Source organism: Gymnoscopelus braueri (assembly GCF_963280865.1).
Source record: "Gymnoscopelus braueri genome assembly, chromosome: 4".
NCBI lineage: Eukaryota > Metazoa > Chordata > Actinopteri > Myctophiformes > Myctophidae > Gymnoscopelus > Gymnoscopelus braueri.
In genome coordinates, this window is record NC_137605.1 from 41,704,437 (window position 1) to 41,726,601 (window position 22,165).

Genomic DNA, 22,165 nt, shown 5'->3' on the forward strand with positions numbered 1-22,165 from the left:
TCAAAATATGAAACATCTCAAAAACTCAATAACTTACGCCATCTCAAAATTAACTAATCAATAAGTGAATTGGACTGCCCAACACTAGATGCAGCTCAAAGGCAAATCATTACAGTTGATTAACGATGATTTGGACAATTAAAGTGCACGTTTGCACCTGGAAGTACACTGAGAGCCAGACAGCTGGCAATATACTGCTCCAACTCAGCTGGAAGCTGAGTGCTTGCTTTTATATGTTAAGCTTGCATAGCCTTGTGTCCAACATTGTAAACAAAAATACATTAAAAAATAAAGCTTTATAAATATTTCAGCTGTTTCAAATACTAGCTTTTCAAGATTGTGTGTGTTTGTGTGGGTGAGTGACACAGATGAGTGTACTTCAGTCAAGCAACAATTTCTTGTTGATCTTGAGGAAAACACGTTGCTCCCGAGATGATGTTGTTTTTCCGACCAGATGGCAGCAGTCTATACACAGAGAAGATGCACTCCACAAAGGCTTATAAGGCAATGGCATGAGATCCAATGCCACTGGGGCAAGCTTTGGATTAGCTCCAATCGGAACCTCACCCTCCGCTGTATAGAGCGTGCCAACGTGTCGTCACCACAGGGGGGGGGGCGTGGCATTGGGCGTGGCATTGGGCAATGTTAAGTCAACCTGGTTTTTACCCCTCAAATATGTCCGCCGCTACCAAAAGACACTTGTTGACGCCCCCTTCAGGATTTTTGGCACGCTCTATAAGCTCCGAGATGAGGTTCCTCGTTTGTCGGTGCCGTTTCTTACCCCTTTCTGCACATCGTATCCAAAAAGTAAAGGTTTTCTGAAATGCTCTCAGATGTTTGAAATTTTAACGTACAATAAAATCTATCCAACGAGTTGAAAAAAGCGTTTAAATCGCTTCTCTCCTCAGCCGGTTCCATAATATTATGCATTAGAAGATGCAATTCCACATTTGACCAGTAGGGTAATCAGTAATGTTATCTCTACGGGCGCAACTCTTGCGCAATGTCTTAAAAACATGTAACCGGCTGAGGAGAGAGGCGAATTAAACGCTTTTTTCAAGTCGTTGGATAGATTTTATGGTACGTTAAAATTTCAAACATCTGAGAGCATTTCAGAAAACCTTTACTTTTTGGATACGATGTGCAGAAAGGGGTAAGAAACATGTAAAGTGGAAAATGTGCGGAAAGTTTTCACCCAAACGGCACCGGGCCACGTAGGACCTCATCTCGGAGCTACATAGCGGAGGGAGAGGTTCTAAATGGGGCTAGCTTTGGATATACAGCCTCTCTTATCTCTATCTCCAGAACTACAGTGGAGTCTCATTAAACACACCCTGTTTGACGTCGTTGACATACTTCTTGATTTCGGTCAACAGACTATCGATTACATTAGGCTAATTTGGGGATGACATGTTGAACTCTATACGAGGTGCAAGGAAGCAGTATTTCTTAATGAGGCACTTCACCGATATTGCACCCAAATACACCCCGATAATAATACTTAAACTCTCTGACACTTTACAGTAACATCAAACTGCATGCACGTTAAAATGTCGATAGTTGGTTGCTGTAGCTTAGCTTTTAAACATTAGTCTTCTTCAGAGATTTTTAAATCCCCCGCCCTAGTGGCGATGGCGAGTCACACATATGTAACACGTTATTAAAATGTCACCCCTGTCCTGGAAGGCTGTCCCTTTTACACTGTCCCTTTATTTTTACGGCGCAACATTCCTGCCTTGAATAGGCTGTGTAAACGGTGCTGTGTGCTTGTATTGATGGTTTTGATATAGATTAATAATGATTGTTGGGATTACCTATCTCAAGCAAGTTTAGTGTCTTTCAAGTTTCAAGTGATTTTCATACTGTACCAAATTTTATCGAATAGTCCATCTATACATTTTTAGCAAAACTGTGTATTCCAGACAATACTGTAAGTACTTATTATCAATTGTGTTTATACTGTAGTTGCAGTAAACAAGCACACACATGAGCAGAGATTTTGCACATTTATAGTAGGACGATTGGAAGTTCTGTGCATTACTTGCGCAACAAATATGACCCAATTGGCCTGATAGGGCCACTACAATTAAAAGCCATAGAAATGGAAAGTGGTTCCCCAAAGGTTTATCAAAGACAATTCACAATCCATCGCTCTATGGCCAAACATAATTTCAGTGCGATTTTTTTTGTCAAAACTGTGCAGCCTTAAATTATGTACTGTAGGCCTAGGTTTAGTTTGTTTCAGCACTGGCTGTGCTGAATGCATGCAGGCAGGGCCGGTCGTCTCAGTCTTGTTTATGGGCCACTGATAATTTCTCCATTTGCTAACTGGAAAATAGCTAATTAAAACCCACTTCAAACAGGGAAGCGAATGCCAGTGCCTGCTGATGCAAGCTTGCTATTTCTGCTCCTGTACACACTAATCAGTGACTGTTATCCACCTCTCTCTATGCTACAGATAATGATTCCGATGCTGAGGATAGGCTACTGTACAGTAAGCGATGCATAAACATTCTTCTCTGTGAACGCAAGTGCAGTGTGGAAGGAATAGATTGAAGGAATATTAGGCAATACTTCTAACATAAATTGTGTACTTGTTTGTCATCTGTATTGGATTTGTTCCTCTAAATTGCATTGCTGTATACTGTATCTCATAAGTGGCTCCATATTTAGCATCAGCTAATAGTTTCAGATATTATTGTCTCCAGAGAGTATGTTTTGCCCTCCGTCCGTCCGTCCGTCCGTCCGTCCGTCCGTCCGTCCGTCCGTCCGTCCGTCCGTCCGTCCGTGTGTCCGTGTGTGTGTGTGTCCGTCCTGTCTGCGACCAGCTAATCTCCGCCACCGTTGGCCCTGTCGCTGTGAAACTGCGCACACACACTCCCTGGATGCCACAGCAGAACCTCTGGCCCACATTTTTCAGATCAGCCTGTCGTAGCGCCACCATGAGGCCGACTTTTGCAAAACACATTTTTTGCTATTATTCCTACAGATTTTGTCCAAAAAACACGCAAATCGGTACACAGTATCTCTATAGCCATGTGATCAACACATCTGTCTGATTTTCCATATTCCATCCTGATTGGCTAAAATTGGCTTCCCAAGTATGCAGGATTGGTTCATTTGGAACAAAATGCCTCAAATCATGCACACAGCATGCGATTTCCGTGAAATTTTCCACAGAGATTCCCACTTGGCCCAGGAAGAAATGCCACTTGAAAACGTTCACATCAGCCTCATGGTGGCGCTATAACAGGCCAATTCACGTTTTTAGCTATAACTGCACCGATCTGCGTCAAACTTTGTACGCACACTCCCTAGAGGCCAAGGAAAAACCTTTGCCCTGCATTTTTCACATATGCCTTTTAGAGCGCCACCAGGAGGCTGAGTTTTGTAAAACACATTTTTTTTCGCAAATCGGTACACAGTATCTCTATAGTCATGTGATCAAGATGGATGTGTCCGATATTTCATATTCCATCCTACTTGGCTAACATTGGCTTCCAAAGTTTGCAGGATGGGTCCCTTTTGAACAAAATTCCTCAAATCATGAACGCAGTGTGCGATTTCCGTGACATTTTGCACGCACATTCCCACTAGGCCGAGGAAGAAATGCCACCCTTTTCACATTGGCCTGTTATAGCGCCACCAGCAGGTCTAATTTAGCAAACCACATTTTTGGAACAAAATGCCTCAAATCATGAATGCAGTGTCCGATTGTCGTGCAAGGCCTAAGAAGAATGGCACCCTTTTCACATTGGCCTATTATAGCGCCACCAGGAGGCCACAATAATCTACCTGACCTGGCGGAGACTTGTGCTCCGAGGAGCACTTTTTCTAGTTTCACATGGTATCATACTGGTGTACAGTACGTGTAGCCTGGCTCTACTCACACCCACAATGGTTGAATTTAACCAAAAGCAGTTCACTAAAAAGTCAAAAGAAAAAAAAAACATATTATCTCTTCCTTCAATTACAGTATACTTCCAGTTTTGGCGACAAAAACGACTTTTAGATTTGCTCCATCATTTTCCTTACTACCAAAAATGTGTGTGATTGGACTGACTTTTGAAGCACAGCCAGGACATATTGCCATAATGTTGACATACAGTACTCACCATTGAACATGTTAAAGAGTTGTGCTTGTGCGTTAACATAGTCAGTGTAACCAAGCAAAAGGACAGAAGCATGTATTCTAAGCCATGAACAACAATATACTGTAGTGCAGTATGTTTGAGCTAATAGCTAATTGCAGTAAACAAAATATCAATGTGCCACTGCCTGTCTTTTCCACTTTATACTTTGTCCTACTGCAAATATGTAAAATGTTTTTGAGAAAGATCATTCCCAAAATAGGGACCGCAGGTTTAATGTGGTTGATGAGGAAATACTATAATTGTGAACCTTTTTTTGTTATTTTATTTTGAAAAACATAATTCCCAAAATAGGGACGGCAGGTTTGATGTGGTTGATGAGGAAAGAAGAAAAACAAGTTCACTAAGTTCACCAAGAAGACATTCAAAAAGCCATTCCCTCGCGACCGACCCACCACTAATGAAAAGGCTTTTAAGATGATGGATGGTACTGCAGCACAGAATGACAGTCATACCTTTGAATCTCAGCTGACACAATACACAAAAACAGACGCGTTAAAATGACACACCCTGTGTCCCCATCCATGCGAAACACATTCAGTTCAGGGTGGCTGGTATTCAGTGCTCTCACCATTAAGGAAAGAAGCTACTGCTAAACCTAATCATGCTTGCAGTTTTTCCACTAGGCAAAACAATAATATACTGATTGCCCGGATGGTATTCATACCACACAGTAAAATCCTCTGTTACACTAATGTAGCATTTATACACCCTCAGAGTAAAACTAACACTGTGTGGAAAATCATATCTGCCTTCCTGATCATCCTCACAGTACCAGGTGCCAATCTATCTCTAAACCAATGTTGCTTACTGACTACTTAAAGGGGTGCGGATAGGCCTTAGGTTAGATCACATATTTTAATAGCTTTTTTTTTCTTTTTTTTTGGTGAGATCTGACGTTCATAGTGACAGAACACTATGCAACCAAAAAAAAAAAAAAAAAAAAAACAGAAGTCTCGCTAGACGAGATTTCAATCTCGAGATTTCAATCTCGTCTAGCGAGACTTCTGTTTTTTTTTTTTTTTTTTTTTTTTGGGGGGGACAGTGTTCTGTCACTATGAACGTCAGATCTAAAAAAAAAAAAAAAAAAAAGAAGCTATTAAAATATGTGATCTAACCTAAGGCCTATCCGCGCACCTTTTAAGCTGTGGTGGCTCAGGGGTGGAGTTATGAAAATTTTCTACTGTACCATTCATCCTAAGATATCATAACGTCACAGAAAAGGTAAGAAAACTTTAGTCCAAAATTCTCCTTTAAGCCCATGTTATACTCGCACCCTATGTTACGGTATGCTATTTTCGGCATATGACGTCTGACGATAGCAGATCTACAAGCTCACAATTGGCTAGATCTGCTCTTTTCAGTTATTTTTTTATATTTTAACAATTTTTGCCTATAATGAGTAATGACATGCCCAAAATTGGGACGCCAGGTTAAAAGTGGCGATTATAACATTGTTTTTTTAGACAAATAAATATAGCCATCTCAGTTTCATTCCTCATGATTGATTTACAATGAAGATCTTTCAATACTCTCAAATAGCATACGTGTATTTTTCAAGCATTGCCTGAATTAGTTTTTCCGTTGATTTGTTTTGGACATGTTTTCGATTGAAACAAAGATGCTGAAACCATTTCAGGAAGATGATTAGCAACTTGTTGCAATCATGTTATTTTCATTCGTGCACTAAAGATGCAAATACTATAATTGTGAACCTTTTTAGGGAGGTAACATACAGCAAAACAATCAGTTCCCATAGTTCCATTCCAGAAAGACAGAAGAGAAAAGATTGTGTGTACCCTCTCCACACAAACTGGAATTCATTTTGTTTTAACCCAGCAGACTGAAAGCACACTCATTAAAAATCCTGTACAAACATACATGAATGCAATAGCACAGAGAATGCATAATGTGATCGAGAAGTCAGGAATAGTTTTTCCCTGTTATCAAGCCTCAGCCCCCAGAGGCTGTGAGAGGAAATGCAGTGCACTGGCGTTGCTTTTGTTAATTAAAGCTGTCAATCAGAGGAATGTCACTCCAGTTTTTTGTTGTTGCTGTTGTTGTTTTTCTCTTTCTGGATCTGTTTGGTGTCACTCTGATCAAAGCAATGATGAAAGCAGAAGCCCAACTCTGTTGATGTAACCAACTGAAGTCTTTTCTCCTTTCTTCCGTCTCTAATCTGTTAAATGTGAACTTTTGGGGAACATTTGGTTTGATTTTTAAAGCTTTTCAAACTTTCTTCTTGTGCGTTAGTATTTCATCATTATCTTTTTCTCTCTCTCAGTGGGTTCACTCTACAGCTCCACTTTTTTTTGGTGTTCATTACCAAATGCTACTGTGTTGGCACAAAGGAATATTGTTTTCCTTATACAGCGATGTTTAGAAGCATGTGAAATCCACAAGACAATCAAACAGCCATATTCCATACAGAGATGGTACAGTGTTCACTGAAGGATCTTTTATTTTGCAGCGATGTGCTCTATGTGGCTTTGGTGTAAACAAGCACAAATGCCAAATACACATTTTGAGAGATTTCATGTGTGAAATCTCTCACACATGAAATCCCCCCCCCCCAATAAAGCCATTATTATTTTCAGGTGGACAGATTTGCGTAGACAGAGGACTAAAATTTATTTTCATGTCTCATGATGTCATGTGTGTCCAAGAGCGAGTGCGTTTCTTTCTCACATTCTGGAGAGACGAGAGTCCCAGACTCAGAACACTCACCCCAGAGAGCATCTATAGAGAGATATAGCACTCTGATTAAACAGGGAGGTGTGTGTGTGTGTGTGTGTGTGTGTGTGTGTGTGTGTGTGTGTGTGTGTGTGTGTGTGTGTGTGTGTGTGTGTGTGTGTGTGTGTGTGTGTGTGAGAAGGCTACCCCTCATGATGTATGACTCTCCACTTACCTATTAAAGGGCAGGGAGACTGGTTGGAATGCAGTAAACACCCCTAGGACACACACACACACACACACACACCGAGAGACAGGCACAGCCACACTAAAGCAGTTGCAGGGAAGAAGTCACTTAATCATCCACTTGTCTAGTCAATAAGAATGTAACATAATACAGTAGACCTGGCTGCAAAATATAATGAAAGTAAAATCAGAAAGTCAGTTAGGCCTGTAGAATTGTTAATGCCCTGCTAGGTTCCAATGGAGATGGACACAGTGTTTTCATGCAATTCAAAGGGTATATGAATGTAATAGTCTATCACTGCAAAATTGCAAAATCCTATTGGGCCATTTAGGGGTGGGTGATATGGGGAAAAATTTGTATCATGATAATCATAGGACATTATTTGATATCAATATATTTCAAAATATCGGCTGATATGTGAAATAACATGTTACATTTTCTATCTGACATTCTCAATTGTTTCAGAGTTCTTTTTTGTTTAGTTTTTTTAAACAGACACACGGTTAGCTTTTTGTCATTAATTTAGACAACAAAATGGATATAATGATATCACAATAAAATAATACAATCACACTCATACACTATATTGCCCAGTCCTAGGACAATCAGTAGGATCGTACAGAACTGTGCCCAGTTTTGATTTTAGAACTGGTCTACTTATTGAACCTGACATTTTTTCATAAAGTCTCTGGGGCTTGTTTTTTAAAGGTCAGCTATTGTAGATAATGATTGATTGATTGATTAATTGATTGATTGGTTGATTGATTGATTGATTGATTGATTGATTGATTGATTGATAGATTGGTTGGTTGATTGTGGCAAATTGTATATGTGAAATAAACACTATACAGAGGATAACAAAGTATAAAGACATACTTATTTCCAGTGTGGTCCTCTAAATAATGGTAATACTTATTATTAATGATAATAATAATTATTAATCATACAATAAAAGCATTCAAAGAAAAAAACATTCTGATTACATTCTGCAATTGTAGAAAATGTAACCTATACTACACAGAAAGAATTGTACTATGATTAATCTGATTATGGAAGAGGTTTAAAAAAGTCCAATCTGTGACAGTAGATTATATCAGGAATATTAACAATCTCATCAAAATGAGAATGGAAGAAATTGCTGACACTTGCATTGCTCTTGCTATTATGTATTGAAACCAGACAATACATTTGCCCACAAAACTTGAAACATGAAATGGCTTGCTAATGCTAATTCAAACTGTTCCTTTCAGTTCTACCTTAAAGAGGAGAGGACAAGGCGCACACCAATTGTACCCCATACCCTGTGTCAAATAACTATATCTTAAGTGTTCTTAAGACTCAGGGTTCCGGTTAAATAGAAGGTTTGCATTGGTGGAGCAGAGATAAGGATTGAAAAATGGCTGCGAGTGAGTATCTGTGATGAGGAAAAAGCCACAGAAATGCCAACTCAGGCCTCTGCCACGATTAGAGTGTCTGATTGTTCAGAAAGACGCCCTTTTCTCAATGCCTGCCAGAGCTGTTCTGAATGGCTGCCAATTATCACGCCCCACAATGTTTCTCAACAATACTTTAACGACACATCGTTTGTTGAGAAGCCACTAAGCTCTCAGGAGTTAATTGGTTTTTAAAAAGCAATATAAAATCCCATCGCAATAATCAGTTCTCATAGTCTCCTTTCTCTCTCTGCCATCAAACAAAGCCACTAATTGTTTTAAGACTGAATGTGAACGGTGTGTGTGAAATTACCTTGAGTCTGTGTCATAATACCAACAGCTCTGCGTTTGGAAAGGGAATAGGGAGATAGGATTGTGTGCATTTCTCTTTCTTGCACTGATTTGGATTGTTACGGAGATGTTCAGGTAAAGAAAAAGAGGAACTCACAATAATGGATCAGACAATGCAACACTGCTGTTTCACTTCACTGTGACTTGAAATCATGTTAAATCCAATAGAATCTTCTTAAATTATTAAATTCAATAAAAATAAATAGGTCTCTTTGCCCCATAAACAATATATACAAATAATTAAAATAAAATAATTCATGAAATATTAATACATTTCACATTATTGCCAAGGCCCTATCCAATCCAGGCAAGACAAGAGATAGGCGACTAGGCTTTTAGCCTTTTCTACCAGACCACATTAACCACATTAACCCATGGTGTCCCTATTTTGGGCATGTCATGTAGGCAAGCTTGCAGATCGGCTATTTTCGGTATTCGTCGTACGATGAACTATATAGGGCTTAAGTGGTTAAGATAGTGTTATCTGGTCATTGACCTCTGTAATAAGCCTTTGGTCTTGCCATACAATCTCTGGGTGTGGTATTAATGTTCATTTCCACTTTAGGGTGAAGGAGGCTGATGCACTTATTGTGCCTGCAGACATGTGACATAGAGGGGTTAAGGGATACAATAGCCCCATCATGTAAGGAAGTCACAGAGACTGGCAGGGAAATAGAAAGGGGGGGGGGGGCGTTCTCTGCATTAATTCCCTGCACGTACTTCATATCTCCGAGGCTGATTTTATTTTATTTATTTATTTATTTTTTCCCACTTGTCCTCTGTCCTTCAACTGCAACAGTGCAATTACATTGCTGATGAGAATGAGAAAAAAGAAAAAAACTGACACAAAACATGATTCTTGCTTTAGGGAAGGTTGGCGTTTTTATTTATAGTCTTTTTGATTTGTGATGTTCTTTCTATAAATCCCTCAGTCACCTGTCAGCATCATAGATAGACAACATAATGAATTGAAAGGATTTGAATTGCCTCTTTGTAAACCACAATAATATAATTGCGAATATATTTATAAATGATAAATAATAATAATAATGCATTAACAAACAAAACATTTTTACTAAATGGTATTTGTGTATATTATTTCTGTAAAAGAACTGATTTTTTTTTATGAAACAGAGTATTTAAGTGCTAACGCCCCAAAATAAATATTTTAAACAGTATATATATATATATATATATATATATATACTGTATTTTTTTCTTTCTTTCATCTTTCAAAAAACAACAATCTCAGTCTGTGGTCCTTGAAATCAATTCACCAGTTATGAGCAGAATTAGCACTGGATCAGACCAAATTTGGCCTGATGAAAAGCAGTCTTTATGCACGCACCACAGGAGCCCTGCTGTCTACAGGAGGGGGGAGAAGAAACAATAGAATATGCGTAATGCTCATAACAGTATGATTTCTGCTCCCTCTCCACCTGGGACTGTGTGCAGGATCCCCTCTGACCAAAGCCCAATTAAATCACACACACACACACACACACACACACACACACACACACACACACACACACACACACACACACACACACACACACACACACACACACACACACACACACACACACACACACACACACACACACACACACCTCGCTCCACGTGGAGTGACCTGCTTCCATCATGAATATGGATGTGATGGAAGAATGCAAATAGACCCTAGCTGGCTACCACCCGCCCTGCACTGCGCAGACAGACACACAGACAGACAGACAGTCAGACAGATAGACAGACAGACAGACAGACAGACAGACAAATAGACAGACAGACAAGACAAGACAGACACAGACACACAGATAGACAGACAGACAGCAGCACAACAAAGAGATTGTAGTGAGTGAGAACAAAGGACCCTCGTGTGTTGAAGCAGCATGGATGCCTTCACTCCCTACCTCTCTCACACCCAGAACCTCAGCAAATCTACTGTATGTGTGCCACAATAAATTACCAGAACAGTGTGTGTGTGTGTGTGTGTGTGTGTGTGTGTGTGTGTGTGTGTGTGTGTGTGTGTGTGTGTGTGTGTGTGTGTGTGTGTGTGTGTGTGTGTGTGTGTGTGTGTGTGTGTGTGTGTGTGGTTGGTGTTATCATGTGTGTGTGCGGTGTGCATGCGTATGTACCCACATGCATGCCGGTGTTCTCGTCACAACAACAATAAGAAACCATCGGAGCGTTAAACTCACACCACTCACTCAATCACCCCCCTCGGTGCTTCTGAATGTCTTGTCATTTAGGGAGACGGAGACAGAGGGAGACAGAAACGATCCCGAAGACGAATGCGATGGCACATGAATCATTCTAATATGTTTAGTAAATATCTGTGAGCGCTCAGAAACCGGATCTTGCAGTCAGCCAGCGGTGTAGACCCCATAAATATTAGATGAATCAGGGACGATGGCTACGCAGAGGACAATGGTGATCCTCCTGGCTTGCCGGCGGACTGATAATACCCCTGATGCACACAGGCCATTGGTACAGTAGTCCTTCTCGTCTGTTTAAACATGAATTTAACCCCTTCAAAAAATATTTTAGCAATTGTTTGTATATGGCAGACCACTATTGACTATTAATGGATAATTATGCTGCTATCAATCTACATTTCAAAAAATAAAAACATACACATTTACAAATATATATATTAAATAAAATAAAAAATATGTATTTTATATGAAAAAGTGCATGGGGTGATGCCATTGGATCTCTTCAGTGCTTAAATAGAATAAGCAATAAAACGGATGGCTTCATGGATAGTGACATTTAATGCAGGAGAAGTGCCAAGCCAGACGTGGTGTACAGGGGTCTGCTTGTAAATAATTAATCTTTGCTCTTCATGTCTTCTTGTCAGTACAGACGAGGGGCTTGTATCCTGGCAACGCGCCATGGTTCCCGCATGCTGCAGGGAGAGAAAGGCCCTCAGGGGGGAGACAATCTTCAACCTGCCTGCACCAAAAACATGCACACACGAAAACCAACACAGGCACACACACACACACACACACACACACACACACACACACACACACACACACACACACACACACACACACACACACACACACACACACACACACACACACACACACACACACACACACACACAAACACGCGCACACATACACGCACGCACACGCACACACACAGGCATGCAAGCACACAGTGGTAATGTTACTAACTACCTTCACACGTGGTTGTCTATGTGCACACCTACAGTATATAACTTGTGAGTAGAGGTAAATGTGTGCTAATATGGCGCACATGCTTTACACATACAAGCACAAACGCAATTGAATACGCAAACACATTTTTATAAATGAATACTTGACGCAAACGCAAACACCTGTCACTCAGCTAGCCAGTATAAACACAGTTTTGCCAACGCTTACAAAAACATATGCATGCATGCATACTGTATACACAGTACCCACTGGTATGACACGTGCACGAGCGCGCCCGCACACACACACACACACACACACACACACACACACACACACACACACAAACACACACACACACACACACACACACACACACACACACACACACACACACACACACACACACACACACACACACACACACACACACACACACACGTTTCCTCCTCCAGTTGTATTTTACACCACACTTAAAGATTGACAGGTTGTCTCATTAACATCCCCCTTTACTCTTTTTACGTACCTGCTAAATTGACATAGCTTTATTAGCTGCACTCTTGCTCCGCCACCAGAGGACCTGTACGGAAAATCCCATAGTACGGTACAGATGCAGGGCTGGGGCTGTGCTGAAACCACAGCTACAGTACGTAGGCCAACAGCGTGGGGCTTCTCGTGATATATTGAAAAGACTGCATCTGACAGCAGGTCACATAGTTAAGTTCACCCAGCTGTGGTGGTTGCCGCGAGACCACCTTAAATGTAAATTTAATCAATACAGAGTGCTGTCTTTTGTTTATTGCCAAATTGAATGCGCACAGTCACAACGGAGTGCAGCGCATAACACGGCCGGCGCCTCGGTTACAACAAAAATAGCCGGCATCGAAATATTGGCACATAAACTCTACAAGTGAAAGGGAGAGGGTGTTTTGGGGGCGGAAGGTCAACAACGAGAGACAATTAATGACTGTTTCTTGGACGGAATAGTGTTTCTTTTTTATTTCAATGTGAATAATCACCACCCAGGCCAGAGACTTGTACATTAATGCCATAATGAGCCTGGAAATTGAACACATTAGCACATATCTGCTAAAAGCATGTGATACCCATTTTTCATCCCATTTGCCAGACGAGCATTCTGCCACCGTGAAGCATGTAATATTCATTCTGCACTTTTATGAAAATGCAAACTACAATGTTTTTGTGGAATTTTGCTACATTGATGTTGGTCTTTTCATTGCCCTCCACAGTTAGTACACCAAAAGCTTTCATTCCCAACGTCACACACACACACACACACACACACACACACACACACACACACACACACACACACACACACACACACACACACACACACACACACACACACACACACACACACACACACACACACACACACACACACTCAAACACTCAGGACCACCTGGGCAAAAATGAAATTATTTGTTCAGATTGATTGCAGAGATGTATTTGGCTAATGGAATTACATTTATGTGTTGGCCTCTCTCTCAACTCTCTCTCTCTCTCTCTCTCTCTCTCTCTCTCTCTCTCTCTCTCACACACACACACACACACACACACACACACACACACACACACACACACACACACACACACACACACACACACACACACACACACACACACACACACACACACACACACACACACACACACACACACGTCTCTCTTTGCCTTCGGGCTGGTAGCTGCTCTAGGGCTGACGAAGGCCTTCCCTCTCTGGTGGGTCAGGCTAATTATTATTCTAATGGCCCCTCAGTCAGATGCAAATGGCTCTAATGGCAGAACTGGAGCTAGAGCCAGGCTGGAGGAGAGAGGGAGAGAGACGAGAGAGTGGAGAAGAAGGAGGAGGAAAGGAGTAAGGGAGGGGAGAGGAGAGGATAGATGGAAGTGCACAAAATTAGATTTGCATTTTTGGGAGGAAAAAAACAGAGTATTTGTGTGGGGAAGGGGGATGTTTTGTCAGGGATGGTGCGTGCGTGCTTGTGCGTGTGTGTGTGTGTGTGTGTGCGCACGTGTGTGTGTGCGTGCATGCGTGTGTGTGCGTGTGTGTGTGTGTGTGTGTGTGTGTGTGTGTGTGCTTGTGTCTGTGAGTGTGTGTGTTTATGCTTCCACACAACATTCCTCAGGGTCTATTTGAAGGGCTTATATCTCCAGTCAGTCAGTATAAGCTTTCCACTTCACTGTAATAAGAAAAGATATATATAAAAAAGCTAAATGAAAAACCCCAAAAACTTCCACTCAGGGTAACAGAACCATAATGTTGATTGATTGTAGAATAAGAAAAAAATGGCATCTGCATTTTAAGTGATTTCTAAAATGAAATGATTTTTCCACCCTCCATATTAGATATTCTCTGCGCGTTGCATGGTTTGAGCATACACAGATAATAAATCATTGACTGGATTTCTCAAACTCGATACACAACGCAGCGCAACTTCACCTACAGTAATTATGCATTCCATATTTTCAGTTTCTTAAATTTTTCACATTACACCCACTGACTAAAATACAGTAAATAAACACACATGGGGATGCACCATAACGTCTGACATCCGGCAAGCACTGTTGTAATTGCCTGCTAGGTAGAGGGCATTGTAGGAAAATGACCTTGTGAGGCTATTAAAGCTGAGAAAGACAATGTCACTTCAGCATGAATGGTCCAAGGCTACGCAGAGACAAATAGAGACTGGGCCACGCCATGCTTCCATGCCCTCTAATTCTCCCATCTTCTCTGAGGTTACTGAACTCCATGGTGGAGTCTGTTGTTGTTGTTATCCAAGGCCTTCTGGGTTTTGGTCCATTGTGAGGTTCACATACTATTGTGCGACAGCATGAGATCACTGCTGAGGAATGCAAGCGGTTGGCCTTTGTCATAATAAGGTGCCAGGCCCAGGGTATATTCAGCGGTTGGGAAGTTGTCTGCATGAACGAACACTAAGAAGAATCAAAACACGTTTGGGGCAGACATTCTGCAGATACCAGATCTACAAGCGTGGTTATTTTTGGTGAAGAGATTTGGTGTAGAGGGGGAAAAGGAAGGGCCTAATATACATATATATCTGGGGGCCTCCAGTCAACAAATCTAGGGTTTATGTGGTTAAACATAATGCTGGTTGAGGCCAAAACTCTATCTAAATTAAGTTTAGGATATTGGCATTAATTTCTGTCATGAAAAAATAAATTTGTGGATAGACTATGCAATTTGTATAGATAAGTATCTATTATTAGTATATGTATGTATTAGCAAAACATAATGAATAAAAAAGGCATACTTTGTGTTTCGGAGACTCCGGTACTTCATTGAAAGGGATTGTTTGCCTCTGACATGCACACAGCTATTGAAAGAGTTATTTCATTTACACAGTGCTTTTCCTGTTGACTGCTGAGAGGCTGAATTCAAATGACGGCAACTACTGTTAAATTTGGATGATATATTCAAACACCTGCAGTAGTGCATGACAATGAAGGGGAGATCTTTGATATTTTCCACACAGTTTTTGAGTGGCAACATGTCTGCCTCCAGTGATTTAATTCTCCTAGCTTTGATTGCTGTCTGAATCTTTGAAGTCTATGGCGGATTAAAAACATTGTGTTGACAAATAATGTTTTGTTTTGTTTTTACTGTGGAGAATGTGGCAGGGCTAATTAAGGCCCATATTCAGCTTTCAGTTACCAGGCTGACATTCCCAGTAAATTCCCAGTAACCATGGTGAGAGGGATAGGCTGGAAAGCAGCATTCCAGTCCAAGCATTATTCACAGAGAAACAATTATTTATCCAAGTTTTTAGGCAATACTGAATGAGCGATAGAGCCTCTGAGTTATGACGAAGAGAACTGAATAGAGAAAAAGAGAGAGAGAGAGAGAAATGGGGGTACAGAAAGAGACAGAGCGAAAAGATGAGTGAAAAGCCTGATATGTCATATGACAGTGTCGCATGCTAAAAATAGCAGATATACAAGCTCACAACTTGTCATAACGCGGCACATTGTGAGCTTGTAGATTGGCTATTATCTGGATTAAATTAAACATTCGAGTGAGACCAAAAGAAGGGGTAGAAAGAGTGTGAGTGAGCAATGAGAGAGAGTGCATGATGTAGATAGCGAGGAGTGACGGAGGCTGCGCAGGCTATGAGAAACTGGATAGCACAACAGCCAGTTCTGGGTCTCACATAAAGTCCTCTCACAGCTTGCCGTTCTTAAGTAAAAAAGCACGTCTCCCTCTGCCAGCTCCTCACCATTGAACTTTTTGTGCCAGAATTCAAGTCCCCTGGCTGTGACAGCTGTGGGCTCTGAAGTGGCGTTTCCCAGAGAGCTAGCCAAACATTCCTCCCTGCTTTGTGACTCACAATGGACACAATAACTTCAGCAACAGAACGGCACTCAGCGGCGGAGAGGAAGAGGAGAAGTGGTGGCTTGTTTTCTGAGAGTGTCAATTATCTTGCTAGCTATAGCTCGCCTGCCCCCCCTACTTATTCTCTTCTCTCTTTCTTTCTTTCTTTCTTTCTTTCGTTCTCTTCTTTTCCCTATTGCTTTGACTGCGTCACTCCATGCCTTAGAAACCTTATATGGTTTGAAATACAACACTTCTCACTTTTGTCTTGTGCTTGGCAGTGCGGCCCACGCACTACTTAATTCCGATCCTCTCCGTTTTAAAGTGCAGTTCAATTCATCTGGAGAGGATGTTAAAGGCTGACGCAGAGAGTTGAAAGAATACTTCTAAATGAGCAGAGACAAAGACCATCGCTGTAGAAACAGAATCGACTCAATAGAAAGAGACTTCAAACTGGTTCTCAGCCGCGACACATCTATTGCTTTGACTAGGTCTTAGCGAGGAGAGCCATGCATATCCAGTTCACACACACACACACACACACACACACACACACACACACACACACACACACACACACACACACACACACACACACACACACACACACACACACACACACACACACACACACACACACACACACACACACACACACACACACACACACACACACACACACACGTGTGTGTTGGATTACATATCAAACCGAACCATACTTTCTCATTTTCTGAATGGCTTTGAAATGTCACATGTATTCTATCGCTGCATCAGGCTGTATATTGCATACAGTATGCAGTATACATACCCAACCACACTAGAGCAGTAAGACACACCAATATTCCTTTATTTATAAAAAACATGTTTATTTGTGTCTTCTCTCTCTCACTCTCTCTCTCACTCCCTCCATTTGAAGTGATGCCTCCTCAGATGCCAATGCCACAACACATCACCACTACAATGCACATTTCTTATCTGATGTTTATGTCATGCCCCATAAGCCAATTTGGCCTTCTTTTGTGCGGTATTCCAGTCTTTAAACCCTACAGAGTGCTAATTCGCATCTATAAACACCGGCTAACTGGGCTTTTAGAAAGCAGCGGGCAGAGCGCCGGGCAATTTATTAGTCTAATTTAAACCGTCCGTCAGCAACACACTACGGGAGGCAGTAACTGGCTCCATGATGACAGCGCTGTGAATGGGGAATGTCATGTTATAAAGTGGATACGTTCAGCTGCTGGTTATTATGCTTGGTTTAAGACCTTGACCTGTGTGAGTGAGCTCATATATCAAACACATTCATACTGATATAAACACAACACATACACACACACACACACACACACACACACACACACACACACACACACACACACACACACACACACACACACACACACACACACACACAGAGTATAAGCTGGGGCAAGCTGACCTTACCTGGCTGCATTTTCTTCACATAAGTGTGCTGTCTGCATGTACAGTGTGTCTGCATATACAGGGTGTGTGTGTGTGTGTGTGTGTGTGTGTGTGTGTGTGTGTGTGTGTGTGTGTGTGTGTGTGTGTGTGTGTGTGTGTGTGTGTGTGTGTGTGTGTGTGTGTGTGTGTGTGTGTGTGTGTGTGTGTCACAGACTTTGTGAAAGCACCAGCGCCTTTCTGCAATGATTCAGTTCTTGGCTGAACCCTCCGCTGTCAAGAACAGACTTCACATAACAGTGATATCACCTTTCAAACGTTCACTTTTTATTTCGGGACGCCATTATACATTTATATTTCTTTCTGGCAGGCCTTCCTCTCACCTGATTCTGGTCAGAGCTACTGTGACAGAAGTGATAACCTGTCTAGTAGTTGGAGATGAAACTGGTTGTTGTAGGATTTGGGTAGGGTTTGTTAGATTAGCACATATTGGAGTATTTGGAGAGCCGGTGCTGTGCAAATGACCATTAGCTGGAAATAAAAAAGAATTAGCATGTACATGATTGATTGATTGATGTAGTTTATTTAGAAAGACATGAGAATAGTACATGACAGTACATAACAGTACATGGAAGTACAAATTCACAATACAAGGTCTACTAAACTGGAAACCCTCATTAAGCACTAAGCTTGTTTAAGATGAGAACCCCATGCACACAAATCATGATGAAATATAAGAGGCAGGCAGATATACACACTACTATACAGAATGTCATACAATCAGCTTTCAGGTTACTGGTATGACGAGAGGAAAAAAATATATATATATATACAAAAGAGGAAAATGAAGGAGGGGGGGGGGGGTAGGGGGGGTAGGTTAAGACTTAGACAGGGGCCATTTTCGAATTGCAGCCTCCTGAAGGTGTATCTTTAGGGCAGTTTTGAAAGTGAGTAGGGTTTTACACTCCTTTACTCCTTTTGGTAGGGCATTCCACATTTTTGATGAATAGCATGAGAACGAGTTCATACCCTTAGTTGAGCCAAATCTGGGTTGAACATGATTTGTGGAGCTGCCTCTGGTGTTATGATCATGGACTGCATTAACATTTTGGAAGTATTTTGACATAACCATTTTCCTCGTTTTATCTGCATCTCACAAGGAGATGAAGCTTGGAAAAGAACTACTGCCGAAGTGTCTTAACAGATGTAGTACAGGGCTATATGTTGTTCAGTCTAATGGAACTAGACACTAGACTCAAACTAGAGATAGATGTTGTCCAGCATGATAGGGCCCTGACTACTTACTCAGGGCCCTATCATGCGCGCCGCACTATGCCGTGGCGCTATGCACTACCCGTTAATTTATGCACAAGGCAGCTGGTGCTGCAATACCCTAAACGGTATTGTACGCCAGCGCTACCTGCTAGACATTATGCCGACTCCCTTATTTGCGCCTGGAGGTATGGCTGATGGGCGTGTTGTTGTGCTATCGCGCACACACGTATGGGAAAGCGCATAGTGAGTCCTCAGACTACGCTATGCCTTATCCGTTTGGTTGTTTACAGCAATGGAAATGTCTGGGTGCACATTGGGCATGCATATAAGATCCCAGAGCCGATCTGAAAGACTCATATTTCACTCATAATTTATGTGGCATTTCAAAGACATTATTCCCTCATTAAACCAATGAAATAATATGTAGTTAATAATAATAAGTTTATTATTAACTACTAATAAGTTTTCTTACCTAGGAGTGTTCCCCCCCCCCTCTCTCTCTCTTCAATACGCAAGAGTCAACATTCAGAGGTCTTCCTCACTCCTAATTCTCAACGAATCTCTGTGATTCAAATTTTCCTATAATCAGCAGAAGTGTAATTTCCTTGTGTCAATTGTGTTTATATACGATTTTAGTCTATTCAAAGACAATGATTTGTGCTGCCCAGTGCCATTCGCTCCAAACCACACACTTCAGTTTGATTAATCCATTGCACTGATTGTAATAACATAACATTCTCTATAATCAGTAACATGTGGGTGATACTTATGTGTATCAAATATGGTTTATTCAAAGGCAATCAAAGGCTAGAGCTTATGATGCAAATGTCGGGATGTGTCTGACATTACATAGGCGCCTCAATGCACATTATACAGCATGTTATAATGACTTATAATATCAAGTATTATAATACTTCATAATTGCTACCCACTTGTTAAAGTTGTACAATGCAGGTTCAGAATTAACGATTTTTAGCAACCTCTGCTGGTCACTACCGTCACTGCATACAATTTTCCGTAGTCCTCAATTACCCAGAATTCCATTTGTTTTCACCGGAAGCCGGAAGCGTTTCAAAAAGCGTTTTTTTAACTGTTTTATACTATCTGCGGATCGTTTCTCTTAGCCAGTGGAGCATTAGTTACCATGAGCTGTGTTTTATTTTTCTGTTGTTTTTCGATCTTACAATCCTACATTCTCTTAAAATCAGCGTGAGGTTCCTTTTTGTTATTAGCGCGGTAGTTCCTGGCCAAACAGGAAACCGGTGCGGTAGTTCCTGGCCAAACAGGAAACCGGTGCATTTTCCGTCCGGATGCCGTAATTTTCGCGGGAGAGTCTCCCCCGACACCGTTCAATAGAAAATATATAAATAAAAGGCTTTCGGGGGTGATATTCATGGAGTGGGTGTTGTGAAACATTTGCCACTCACAAAATATATACAATTTAACTTTAGTTTTTGTTTTAAAGTTACCTAGTATTACTTTAACACTTGCTATGTAACCCAAAATTAATTCTCATAGTTATAATCCATTATAATCAATTGATTATTATCACTGCTATAATGCATTATGATCACAGTTATAATACATTATAAGTGATAATAAGGCATTATAACAGTGATTAAAATGCGTTATGACAGTGAGTATAAGGCATTTTAGATGTTATAATACAGCATTATTAAATGATCATAAAGTAACAAATGGCCACTTATAATAACTTATGAACATAGTGTAATGCATTATAACAGTTATTATAATACATTATAGCAGTGATTTAAAGGCGATAAAAATGTAATAATAACACCTGATAAAATGATCATGTTACAAATGTTCACTTTATAATAACTTATAATCACAGTATAATACCTTATAAGTGATAACAAGGCATTATAAATGTGTTAATAAAGCCTTATCAAGTTATCATAAAGTAACAAATGACCACTTATAATCGTAGTATAATGCATTATAATAATGCATTATAATCATTATTTGACACATTATAACAGTGATAATAAAGCATTATCAATTGATTATAATGGATTATAACTATGAGAATTAATTTTGGATGCATAGCAAGGGTTACCAATTTGGCAGCAATTATGAAGTATTGTAGTGTGCAGTGAAGTAACACTTGATACTTATAAGTAATTATAAAATGCCTTATAATGTGTTATGGTTATGGTTATGAAGCATTATGAGTATTTATGAGCTCTTATAAATGTGATTATACAGGGTTATGAGCAGATTATAATGCCTTATAAGTATGTTCATGATGCGTTATACACATAGGATGCATAGCAAGTGCTACCTCAATAAGTTGTGTTTTTATCATCAGTTGCCAGTTAAGCTTATCAAAGACAAATAAAATATAGTTTGATCTGCTATCAGATCAGAAGGGATATTTCACTTTAAAAAAAAAGTTTGGTCATTTTATCGTCTACTCAGGCCTTTGTTTTTTTAAGTTGCTCAATTCAGTATTTAGATATTTGATATTCATTTTATCAGACACGCCCTCTTCCTATACAAATCCATTGTAACTTCAAACTCCATTTTAACCATGTTAGATTCATCGAAAACACCCGTCCTTGGTTCTGGTGACTCACCCTGTCCTCCTAATGCGTGAGGGGGCCGTGTTTTTCCGATTCTTTTTTTCATTTATTTTATTTTATTTTTTTATTGTATTTTTTATTTTTTTCATTTTCCAAAAAAAATATTAAAAATAAATGAAAAAAGTAATTGAAAAAACACGGCCCCCTCACATATTAGGGGGGCGGTATGAGTCTCCAGAACCAAGGATGGGTGTTTTTGATGAATCTAACATGGTTAAAATGGAGTTTGAAGTTACAATGGGTTTGTATAGGAAGGGGGCGTGTCTGATAAAATGAATATCAAATATCCAAATACTGAATCGAGCAACTTAAAAACTGTCTGGGGGGTTCACAAAAGCCTGAGTAGACGATAAAATGACCAAAAGTTTTTTTGAAAGTGAAATATCCCTTTAAAGTTCTCTATAACCAGCAATGTGTATCAAATATTATTTTATTCCAAGGCAATCAATGTCGGACTGCCTCTTCCATGGGCAGAGAGGGAGA